This window comes from Bos javanicus, chromosome 24 (genome assembly GCF_032452875.1).
Source record: "Bos javanicus breed banteng chromosome 24, ARS-OSU_banteng_1.0, whole genome shotgun sequence".
Taxonomy (NCBI): Eukaryota; Metazoa; Chordata; class Mammalia; order Artiodactyla; family Bovidae; genus Bos; species Bos javanicus.
In genome coordinates this window covers 22,504,255-22,517,010 of record NC_083891.1, presented here as the reverse complement: position 1 = coordinate 22,517,010, position 12,756 = coordinate 22,504,255, and the positions used below count along the sequence as shown (strand labels likewise).

Sequence of the window (12,756 nt, the reverse complement as noted above, 5' to 3'; positions counted from 1 at the left end):
TGTTTCTTTAGTAAAACTTTAAAGTGTAAAACTTTAAGAGCCCTTAATACAAAGGTCAAAGAAATTGCCGAGAGAGCAATATGGTATTTTTGCACTTCCCAAATTCATCTGACCTAGGATCCTCATCTGTTTTCCTCTTTGTTTCATGGAGAATTTCCTAGAATTATCACTCCTGAACATGTAAATTGTTTTTGCTGATTTAAGTTAAAAATCCCAAAGACCTTAAAATATAGGCTTAATAATTTTTTCAACTTTTAAATACCTCATTAATCTTTGAATTTCCCAATTTTGCCTTGTTAATGTTTAAGACTAAATGCAAAAAAAAAAAAAAAAAAAGACTAAATGCAAGGTAAAAAGGAGAGTAGCAGAGTGATATAAATGTTATTCAAAACTATGCATTTCTAACGTATATATTGTAAATGGGCTTCCCAGGTGGCTCAGTGGTGAAGAATCCACTTGCCAAGCCAGAGACATGGGTTCAATCCCTGGGTCAGGAAGATACCCTGGAGAAGGAAATGGCAACTCACTCCAGTATTCTTGCCTGGAAAATCCCATGGACAGAGGAGTGTGGTGGGCTACAGTCCATGGGGTCACAAGAGTCAGATACGACTTAGCGACTAAACCACCAAGCACATATATCAACATTATTTGTGTATATCATTTTTAATACATACTGTAATACACTTGGTAAATTCTGGATTAAATCACCCCTACTCCAGTGTATTAATAATTAAAAGTGTGATAATGTAATAGCTTATATAATACTTTGAGCACATAAAATTGAGAATTATAAGGACTTTAAAAAATATCTTTACCTTTGGGTACTATGTATTCTCTTGATAAATGACATTGATTTTAAACACCAATAGAAATCAAATCTTAAACTGATAGGGGATCCAATAACATTGTTTAACTCTACTGAGGAATATAAGGGAGAAGGAAATGGCAACCCACTCCAGTATTCTTGACTAGAGAATCCCATGGACAGAGGAGTGTGGTGGACTGCTGTCCATAGGGTCGCACAGAATCAGACACGACTGAAGCGACTTAGCAGCAGCAGTGGCAGTGGGATATAAATTGTGATATAGCCTCTTATAAGAAGCCTGGCCATATTTGGCAGAACCCAGAAGGCAATGGCACCCCACTCCAGTACTCTTGCCTGGAGAATCCCATGGACGGAGGAGCCTGGAAGACTGCAGTCCGTGGGGTCACTAGGAGTCAGACACGACTGAGCAACTTCACTTTCACTTTTCACTTTCATGCACTGGAGAAGGAAATGGCAACCCACTCCAGTGTTCTTGCCTGGAGAATCCCAGGGACAGGGGAGCCTGGTGGGCTGCCTCTATGGGGTTGCACAGAGTCAGACACGACTGAAGCGACTTAGCATAGCATAGAACTCAAAAGGGATTTGCACTATTATACCCATTTTATTAGAAACTCCTAAACTGTTATTCCATTTTAGAATATGATCATACATTAGTAATTTATTAGACTCAATTATGTTTTCTTTATGAAGACCATGTGGAAAGTGAACTCATCTTCAACTTCAACATCTGTTTCTTGATTTTTCTTTCTTGGTTCACCTCCTTTAAGTTCAAAATGTTTAAAACTTAAGAAGGAGAAAGAGACTGTTGGGTTTCAAAAGATGCTCTACTAAAGTTGCTGTCTATGGGAAATTGTGCAAGAAGAAGGGTAATAGCCTAATAAAAGCAAAATGTCCATCTTTTTCTATGTAAAGTGTGTTATAGTCAGTTAAGTACTGTGACCACTTAAAATGAACCAATTTGTTCCATGAAAGTTTACACCCCCAGCAACTCTATTCAAAGAAAATCCTAAGATATTAGGTTCCCTTACAAGCATCAGGGTGTTTAGGTGTGACAGGGGAGCTTGTGCCCTTTCCTCACCTTGTCCACTCTGGTAATTTATTCTGCTTTTCATTTATTTGCCTCTCCTCCCTTGATTTTAAGAGTTTGAGGTAAATCAATACATTTTTAACAAAAAATTATATGGGAAATATATCTTCTTTGGGTTCCATAGAAATAACAATGATTCAATCAAAGTTGTAGACAGTGTAAATTCTTAGCACACATTTCTCCTGATGGATTTTTGTTTATATTTTTCCCTGGGGTTCTAATAAGATTCAGGAACTATAATGATGTCAGCAACACCTCTAAAAATTCACTGCAGGAGGATCTGAAGATCTTTTCTCAGCACTGCTGGGTTCCTGCTTTGGAACTCTGTGAATAATCACACAGCAGAATTTTAGCTTTACCTCATGCGCCAAAGTATGAAGTCAGTTATATCTACATTCTGAAATTGCCTAGCACCCAAACATGTATAGTGCTGAAAAATTTGCTGTGTAACCATTCACCAGACACCAGAAGATAAATCTAAGTTATTTAGATTTATAGTATGATAATCTCTCCTTAAAAATGACATGAGGGAAATGTTTAACTTAATGAGGCAGAAGATCCTGGTGTGCAAGTTACACTGTATTTTTTATTGCACCAGGGTAAATTATTGCTTCCGTCTCCTATATGGTACCCCAGTGGCCTCAAAGACACTGTGTAGCCTCCAGAAATGCCTACTTTTGTCTTAGGCAATAACTTACTCCACTCGAGTGTGCTTTCTGAGAATTACCCATAACATTTCTTGCTGGAGGTTGAATTTCTTGAAGGTCATTCACAGATACTAACTAAACTTGACTGTTTTTTTTTTAACATAGGCATGTTGATGTGGTAAGTCTGCATACATTAATATACAAAAGGGAAAACAAGCATTTACTTTCTGCCTAAAACTAGAAAACAAGCAAAACATTCTGATTATGAAATGAAATTATATAACATAAAATTTTTTCTTAGCATTTTAACCCTGATGTCTCAAAGGCGCAGGCTTTTGAGGGAGGCCTTTGAGGGTCTAGAGAAAGGAATGGCTACCCACTCCAGTATTCTTGCCTGGAGAATTCCTTGGATAGAGGAGCCTAGTGGGCTACAGTCCATGGGTTCACAAAGAGTTGGACACAGCTTGAGTGCTAACACTTTGAAGGGATGGTGCATAAAGATTTCAGACTGTAATAATTAAATATTGCGTGCATGCTAAGTCGCTTCAGTCATGTCTGACTCTTTGCAACCCGCCAGGCTCCTCTGTCCATGGGATTCTCCAGGCAAGAATACTGGAATGGATTGCCATGCCCTCCTTCCGGGGGATCTTCTTGGCCCAGGGATCATGACCAACCTGCATCTCTTACATCTCCTGCATTGGCAGGCGGGCTTTTTGCCACTATTGCCACCTGAGAAGCTCAATTAAGTACTGGATTGGTCAAAAAGTTCATTCGGGGTTTTCTGTAAGCAAAACAAACTTGAACAAGCTTTTTCACCAATGGATATATAGTTCCAGGTTTGCCAAAAGAAAAAAAAAATCTTAATTCTATGTGAAGTACCAATGTATAAGTCTATATGTGTGTGGGAGTTTTTAAAACAAGCTCTACTTTCTAATAAAGTAACATAGGAATTTAATTAAAACAAACCAACCCCCCCCCCCCCCACCAATCAGTACTGCAGCATTTGGATAAATGTTAGAGCTTGTCAATTTTCAAGGCAGAAACATTATTCCAGGCTTTCTGCCAAACCATTACTGGTAATCAAGAGATGAGCACACGAAAGTACTGTGCCTGGCTTAGATATGCGTGTGCTAAAAGAGAAGCCAACACATTGCTTATGCAAGCCATCGGAGTTACAATTTAGGAATACACAAGCACACAATGCTTTTGTAAGTCTAGGAATATACACACTAAAATACAACTCTGTGCTTAAAGGCAGACACAGCTTGTGTTGACTGAATTCTTTCTTTATCTTGAGTGGTTTTATTATCCAGCCACATTTCTCTCAATGGCTGCACGGGAAGAAATTAAATTACTCATATCTGGACAAAATTTGGGATTGCCCTACATGCTTAATTTCTAGTGACTGCTCAAAATCTCTCATTGATAAATGGGTGATTTGGACTGTTGTTTTCTGTTTTTTTATTTAACCGATTTAGATAAACATCTGTTTTCCCATAGTGTTTAAAAAAACAATTTTATATGATATAATAGTGCTATCAGAAAGTAATCAAAGCAAGCATTTTTATGAAAGGAAGACTGAAATGTTTTTAAGTTCTTAGGGTAGGGGAGGCATATTGAGTAAATAACTATGAGTATTTGCATATATTATTTTGACCACTGGAGGGCTCTCAGATTGTTTTACATTAATTTTTTAGAAATCGATTTGAAATAGCTGTAACTTCAGTAAAACAAATTTAAATCTTGGCACTATAAAGTCTGTAGAGTCATCTCGCTCTTAAAACGGTACATGTTCTCAAAATATAACATAAAAGGACAATCAGATTTAATTTACTGTGTTCTTTCACTGTTTCACAACAAATAACTTTCCACCAAAGTAAACAAAGCCGAATAAAGCAGTAAATGCATACTTGCAGGACCCATGACCCAGAGCCAGAGTTTGAAATGGTCTGCTACGTATAGCAAGTTTTCTGAAGTCTCAGGTATTTGCATTTGTATGTGTGCTCGGTCCCTTCAGTTGTGTCCAACTCCTTGTGACCCTGTAGACCGTAGCCCCCTTTTCCATGGGATTTTCCAGGCAAGAATACTGGAGTGGGTTGCCATTTCTTCCCCCAGGGGATCTTCCTGACCTAAGGCTCTAATCCACAAAGAGACAGGAGTCTCTTGTGTCTTCTGCATTAGCAGGCAGCTTCTCTACCACTGAGCCACCTGGGACAGCCCATATTTTCATTTACTCCATAATAAATCTTTGGTTCATTAGCATAAAAGTATTTTCTCCAAATTTCCAGGAAGATGCACCTTGTTTCTCCAAAAACGTCTCATCCTCCCAAGTTGCTGTTGGTATCCTTTAGAATTTCCTTTGATTACAAATCTCTTTTTCTCAAGAAGCATAGCTTTATGTAGTAAGAGGGGCAAGAAATGCATGTTAAATGTATTGATCACTCTGGACAATGATTTTAAAGAAGGCCAGAATGGAGTCTGATAAGAATGGGAATACTTCAAGTGTCTGTTCATAAAACATTGGAAGATTTAACTGATTCCATAATGCCTAGTTAGATGGATCACGATAATAGGGGTTCCTATGTATTTTTTAGTTTAATTCCTTAGAAATCTATTTTATATTGCTAAATACACTTTAGCCAAGCTCCAAAATGGACATCCTAACAAAGAAACTACACTTCATAGTTTTCTCACAGTTTTGGCCCTTCTGCAATGCCAGGAAGACCGACCAGGAGAGATGGGAGACATGTTGGTCACTGTCCCCGGTACTCTTAGCATGGAGTTTGTCCTGAAGGCTCCTCTTCTATCTTTTCATGACCTCTTGACTTCTTGTAGCCATCTCCCATGAACACTCTAAATTTGGAGTTTTGCTGACCATTTCTTCACCAGCTCACGTAATCCATTTTACCCTACATCAATAGGTCAGAAGATACAGAATTACACAGATCAAAGAGGAGAAAGGCGAAAGTGGTAATATTTTAATACTCAGTGAGGAAGATTATCTCCCGGTGGTTCTGCTTCAGATCAGGCTTCCCAGGTGGCTCAGTGGTAAAGAATCCACCTGCTAATGCAGGAGATGTGGGCTCAATCCCTGGGTTGGGAAGATCCCCTGAAGATGGAAATGGCAACTTACTCCCGTATTCTTATCTGGGAAATTCCTGGACAGAGGAGCCTAGTGGGCTACAGTCCATGGGGTCACAAAGAGTTGGACATGACTTTTGCAACTGAGCACATATTACTTAATAAACAGTGAAATGCAAAGTGGAAGATTGTAACAGTGCTTAATGTGGAAGTGGCTATGATTTCAAATCCCTGTGATTTGAATCTGAAGTGGCTATGATGCCAATTCAGGGGAAACCGGAAAACTTCCTCAATCCTTGATAAAGCTACTCAAACATTATGCTCTTTTGATAGATTCAGTTCCAATTTTAAATCTTATTAAAAAGAGCTGCTGCTGCTGCTGCTGCTGCTGCTAAGTTGCTTCAGTCGTGTATGACTCTGTGCGACCCCATAGACGGCAGCCCACCAGGCTCCCCTGTCCCTGGGATTCTCCAGGCAAGAATACTGGAGTGGGTTGCCATTTCCTTCTCCAATGCATGAAGGTGAAAAGTGAAGGTGAAGTCACGCAGTCCTGTCCGACTCTGAGCGACCCCACGGACTGCAGCCTACCGGGCTCCTCCGTCCATGGGATTTTCCAGGCAAGAGTACTGGAGTGGGGTGCCATCGCCTTCTCTGATTAAAAAGATCTGCCTTCCTCATTTTATATAACTAAATAAGTGGATTGGTATTCAGGTAAATTGGAAATATCTTCATATCCTCAAGTCTACAGAAATATAGGCAACCTGAGCCATGATGATGACTTAGTTTTGCTGTCACAATCAGGAGTGGCCTTAATAAGTAGTTCTATCTTTCACAAACTACACCCTGGAGGAAAGACTTTACTTTAGCAATGCTAAAAATAAAATATACATCCTCTAGTATTCAAATGAATAATTCTCAGTAATTCTACTGGAAGTATTTAACACCCTGGTGGACTCATCGGCCACGTCTGTCTATTCATATATTCAGATATCTGATGAAGTCATTTCTTAGGTTTTTTTTATAGATTCAGATACTATAATGGTGAGTGTGTGTGCATGCTCAGTTGTGCAACTGTGTCTGACTCTTTGTGACCCCTTGGACTGTAGCCTGCCAGGTTCTTCTGTCCATGGAATTTTCCAGGCAAGAATACTGGAGTGGGTTATAAAGGTGAGATGTAGCCATTAAAATGTCTAAACCCAAATTGTTTCTTTCATGCTTTAAGGAACTTATAAAATCATAATAGCAGAGTTGTCACTTTTTTTCTTTTGAGAAAAAGTTTATTCATCTGTGTATTAGAGTGACCCATCCCTGTATGAGAGTATGTCAGGCTTCTTAGTTTTTCCATGAGAATGTCAACATGGCACCTTTTCACCTATTATTTAAGCATATCGATCTTTCTTTGATCAACTACATAGAATGTCGGCACTTCAGGAGCTATCAAAAGAACCTTGAGTTGACTGTGCTAGCTAAGAGTTTACCAGCACAACTTCTCCAAGTGCTATACTAAGTTAAATCATGTACCTAGACCTCGTTGTCTTAACCCTTGCCTTCCCTCTCTGTACATATATAATGTCATTACTGAGGAACTATTTCATTTTGTGCCCCTGAGTCCTGTTCAAGTTTGCCATAAGACATGGCACTTTTGGAAAAGAAAGAAAGAATGATATTGAACAACTGGGATAACATTGTGCTGTTATTTGATACCTTCAGAATAAGGGACTATGCCATACAATTCTTATAGGAATTTGTGCTGGGAAAACATTTATCTCTCAAGATGATATTGTAAACCTTCTTTACTGTACAAGGAAAATAATATGACCTGTCAATTTCCTTTTTTGTTGTGACTTCCCAAGTTACTTCCTTGTTTCATAATAACATTCATCTATCTCATTGGGGTGTCATTCATGCTTCCTTCATCTGTGATTTTTGACTCAGGTTCGAGTCATTGCTCCACTATTTCTTATCATCAAGCAGATAATAGTATTTATTGACTTAATATGACTTTGCAGTATCCTGTATGTTTTTAATAATAGAACACTCAATGCCAAAAATAGAAAGTAAAATTTCACATCATCAGGAATGATGAACAAGACTGTTGAGAATAATGGAATAAACAGTAACATTTCTTAGGGGCATTTGAAACTCATTTTTTTTCAGAGACTTTGATGATATCCTTTTATCTGTACTCCAGTTTTGCCCAGATTATATATCTGTTGCTATCAGTCAGGTCACGTTGTATTTTACTTAGTTTTATTATCAGCAAGTTTTCACTTTCTTAAAGTTTGCATGAGAGGACTTGTGACAAAATAGTTAAGCAATAAGATTATGCTTGATTACAATGTGTTTATGTCTTCAGTTTGTCCTTTTCTAGCAACTAAGGCTATTGGCCAAGTACATGAGGAGACTTCTATAGCCTAAAGAAGATCTTGCCTGTGAGGCTGTCTTTGTAAGGACTGGGAGAGTCAGAACAACCATCACTCCTAGGGCTGGTGTTGCCCTCGTGGAAGTCTTTTGTCATCTTGGGAGACTGAGGCTTGAGAGATTAATATAAAAGGCCAGAACAGATCAGTCTAATTGGCAATCTATAACCCAGGTCTCCTGGCTGATAATCCAGAAGTCTGTTATTCCTCCCACATGTTGCATAGGTTCTCTGAAACAATATATTTTACAAAAAGAGGAAAAAAAAAAAAGCATTTCCTCACTATTGGATGATCACACGGAGCACCGTTTGGGGCGTGGGGTGTGCTCATTTGTCTCTCTTGTGCCAGTGCATAGTTGGTTTGCTTTGACATACACTTAAAAAATGGGTAGGTCCAGGAGAATGGAGACAGGGGAGGACCTCTTGAATAATAACGCAGTCAGAAAGGAAATACTTGAGAACACTCTGGTCAATCGGCTCAATAAAATACCATGCAGTGTTTTATGCATGTGAGCTTGTCCATTTCTCTTATAAGCTAACCCAAATACCTTCATGTAAATTGTGTGATGTTGGTTTAACCTTTTTTAATATTTTACTCTCATCTATTAAGTGAGGAGAATAATAAGGACATGTTTTAGGATTGAGAGGATTCCATAAATTAATCCACGTGAAGAATTTATGAGCTCATCATGTTGCACATAGTAGAATGATACCTATGAAAAGTATAAGCAGTTTGGGGAAAATGCTGATGTCATGATGTAACAATAACAAAGAAGACACTAAATGACTTTTAGTGACACTAAATGACTGTTGGTCATAATCATGGTGATATTGGTATATTGATAGAAAAAGCCTAGAAGAAAATATTAATTGTAGATATCTTTAAATCTTGATATATAAGGGGTTATTTTCTTCCATATTATATAAATATTTTATACAATTATACAATACTTCTCTACTATACAAGCTTCCAATGGAGTACATAAAAATATGCCTAGAATTTATAAAAATATATCTCAACACATTAAAATTTCTTCTTTTGGATATTAACAATTCTTGGATCCTTAGAGGGAACCAGAGGCTTTATTTGCTTACAAACATTTCTCTGCTAGTGTTCTCATCATCTACACTGGGAGATAGTGTGTTCTAGTCCAAGTCCTTTCTGGCCTTGTAGACCAGTTCATTCCCCAGTAATGAAAATTCATCAGGCAGAGAGAAATGGCATCCCATTCTCCAATCTCAGGTGTTGAGATCTATAAATCTTGATTTGTAGGTGCTTATTTTTTTCCCCCAGAACCTTTCTCTTTTAGCAAAGAAAAAGCTTGGAAGAATTGTGTATCCTTGAAGGACATACAGATGTATAAATATTGTAAGGCAGCACCTAAGAAACCAAGCATATTCTGTAACACTTCATCACTACAGAAATAGAAAGAACCAGAGAGAATCTTCTCTGTCCACGCTGTGATTAGCTATTGTGGGGGTTTAGTCACTAAGTCGTGTCCAACTCTTGCGAGCCGATGGACTGTAGCCTGCCAGGCTCCTCTATCCGTGGGATTCTCCAGGCAGTTGGCTATATTGAGGAATGATAAACAAGGGAATGTTGTCCTTAATTTGGCAGCACTTACACTTACCACTAAATGTTATTACACTTTGACATTTTCGGTGTGCTCAGCTTACTTGTAAACAATTCCCCACCATTGCACCTTGCTCTTACCTTATAATTATGAAATACTCTATGTGTTCATCTAAGTGAAGACATTATACCCATGAGAATTAATCTTGACTGGGAGAGTTCTCAGTGCATAAATCAATTAGAATGAGTCAGCCTTCCTACTCCACTCCCATTGCTTTTAAAAACAAGCATGCACATTTTGATGAGATCTTACTCCTCTGCACACTCCCCCACCTCTTTGATAATGAATTTTCTAATATTATATTGAGTCCAGAGAAGCTCAGCTCTGGATTGAGTCACCAGATTTTATAGCTAAGGAGTAGGCTTAGACATAATTTAGTGACTAGTACAGTCTGTTGGTTTGACAGAAGAAGAAAGACACAGCCTAGAGAGATCAACTTTGTCCAGGAACACAAGGACCAAGAATAGCACCCAGTCGAGTTCTGTTCTGTTACATCTTGAGGCTTTTTAAAAGTCCATGGCAGCCATTCTTCAGTCCTTACTGCAATGATTTGCCAGCCTCAACTACTGTCTCTTACGGAGGTCATCCTGCTTTGCATTATTTGTAGGCAATATCATGAAATTGCTTTTGATAAGGAAAACCCAGGGATAGAAGGATTAAAAATGAGTCTGTAAAGCATTTTAAATCAATAGTGACTGTAAATCGTGGTTTTAGGCAAACACAGTATCAGATAATTTTATACACACAGAACAGGCAAATGGAAGCATGCCCTTCAAAGGCTAGCGGGGAGGGGTCATCATTCTGCAGCAAGCATTACAATCCTGAGTTTCTCAATCATTTTTCACTATTCCCTTCTGCCTGTGTCACTTTGAGAAGCTTAGACCCAGCCGTTCATTGTTAGGAAATAGTGTCTTTGATGTTTTCAAGGGTTTTGTGTTGTGAATAAAGAGAGGATTTCAAATCAGTGGATGCTGATTTTTATGCTGGGACATTAAAAAACAATTACTTGCAGTTTTGACTCAGCATTTTTAACATTTGTAAAATCATGGGTCAAATAAGTGACCCTTTAGTAATGAAGAGAATCTGTATCTTTTTTTAGCTCTATTTTTTATTCATTCACCATCCGCTTTGGTCACCAACCCTGTGCTAGTTACTGTCGGAGGTCTGTGGATGCAATCTCTGTCTTCAGGAATCTCACAGAGTGCTGGAAAAAGCCAAACACAGAAGCAAATCGTCATGATTTCATGTGACAGATGCCACAACATAAACCCCAAAAGGCACAACAGAGAGGGCAGAGGGTTAACAGAGGGAATGAGAAATGAGCTGGAAGTTGAAAGATGGCTCCCAAATTTGACAGGCAGATTTGAGGGGTGGGGTGCACAATACGAATGCAAAATAATATTTTGGAAGGAGCAACCATCTGTTTGGAGGGGTACAAAAATATGATGTGCTTAGGTAACTGAAAATAATTTAGTATTGCTAAAGCATAAAATGCATTGTAATGAGTGATGCATACTAACATGGGACAGATAGAAATATCATGAAAGGTCTTTATGACTATTTTACTATTTTATTTTATGTGACTGGGCTGAGTCCTCGATGCTGCGTGGGGGTTTTGCTCTAGTTGCTGAGAGCGGCGGCTCTCTCTGGTTGCAGCACACAGGCTTCTCATTGCATGGCTTCCTGCTCTAGGATGAGTGGGCTTCAATAGTTGTGTATCTGTGCTCTAGAGAGCCTGTGCTCTCTATTTTGTGGTGGTGCACAAATTGTTGTGGTGCACAGGCTTAGTTTCTCTAAGGCATGTAGGATTTTCCCAGATCAGGAATCAAACCTATGTCTCCTGCATTGCCAGGAGGATTCTTTACCACTGAGCCACTAGGGAAGCCCATTTATGACTATTTTAAAGTGGTTAAATGTATACTGCAGCAATGGGAAACCATTCAGGAATTAAGATCAGGAAATGGATTAGCTGGGCATCCCTGGTTAGCTCAGTGGTAAAGAATCCACCTGCCAATATAGGAGACTTGGCTTTGATCCCTGGGTCAGGGAGATCCACTGGAGAAAGAAATGGCAACTTACTCCAGTGTTCTTGCCTAGGAAATCCCATGGACAGAGGAGCCTGACTGGCTTCAATCCAGGGGGTCACAACAGAGTCAGACACAATTTAGTGACTAAACAACAATAGATTAGTCAATGTGAATTTTAGAAAAACCACTATTGCCACAATCTGTAAGAAAAGCTAGAGAGCAAAGACCCCAAATCAGAAGGACGACAAAAAGGCAATACACTACAAATCCCAAGCAAGAAACCTTAGAGACTAATCTTCTAAGGAAGATGCAGTGAGAATTGTAGTGAGAAAGAAAAGGGAGGATAAACCCAAATGATATTTCATAAAGACAATCAGTACTGCTTAGAGACTGGGCAGGAGGTATGGAAAAGTGAGAGGTCAAGGATGGGTCTAAGGTTCTGGTTCTGGCAATAGGATGCATGGCAATGTCATCCACGATGATGGGGAACGTGGGAAATGTTCAAGTATGGGAAGGGTGAACATGCAGTTTTGGACACTGAATTAGAAGCTCTCATGGGATATTCGTGTGAAGATGTTCATTAGGCACTTGGATAAACCGGCAGAGGAGGGGATGTCTTGTATAGAGACATGATTTAAAAGTCATTTGTGTGTAAGTGGCTAAAGCTATGAAAAGTGAGCTATCCCAAGGAGTGAAAGTCGCTCAGTTATGTCCGACTCTTTGTGACTCCATGGTATATACACCCCATGGAATTCTCCGGGCCAGAATACTGGAGTGGGTAGCCGTTCCCTTCTCCAATGGATCTTCCCAACCCAGGGATCAAACCCAGGTCTCTGGCATTGCAGGCAGATTCTTTACCAGCTGAGCCACAAGGGAAGCCCAAGAATACTGGAGTGGGTAGCCTATCCCTTCTCCAGTAGATCTTCCCAACCCAGGAATTGAACCGGGGTCTCCTGCATTGCAGGCGGATTCTTTACCAACTGAGCTATCAGGGAAGCCTATCCCAAGGAGAGGCAGACTAAAAGGAAAAGAAAG

The 12,756-nt window shown here is 39.3% G+C and overlaps 1 protein-coding gene across 19 annotated transcripts in view; it reads left to right on the top strand.

Moving 5' to 3' along the window:
* DTNA (dystrobrevin alpha) overlaps positions 1-12,756 on the top strand; it is a 453,431-nt gene that overhangs the window by 139,738 nt on the left and 300,937 nt on the right. The gene's annotated exons all lie outside the window — the stretch shown is intronic.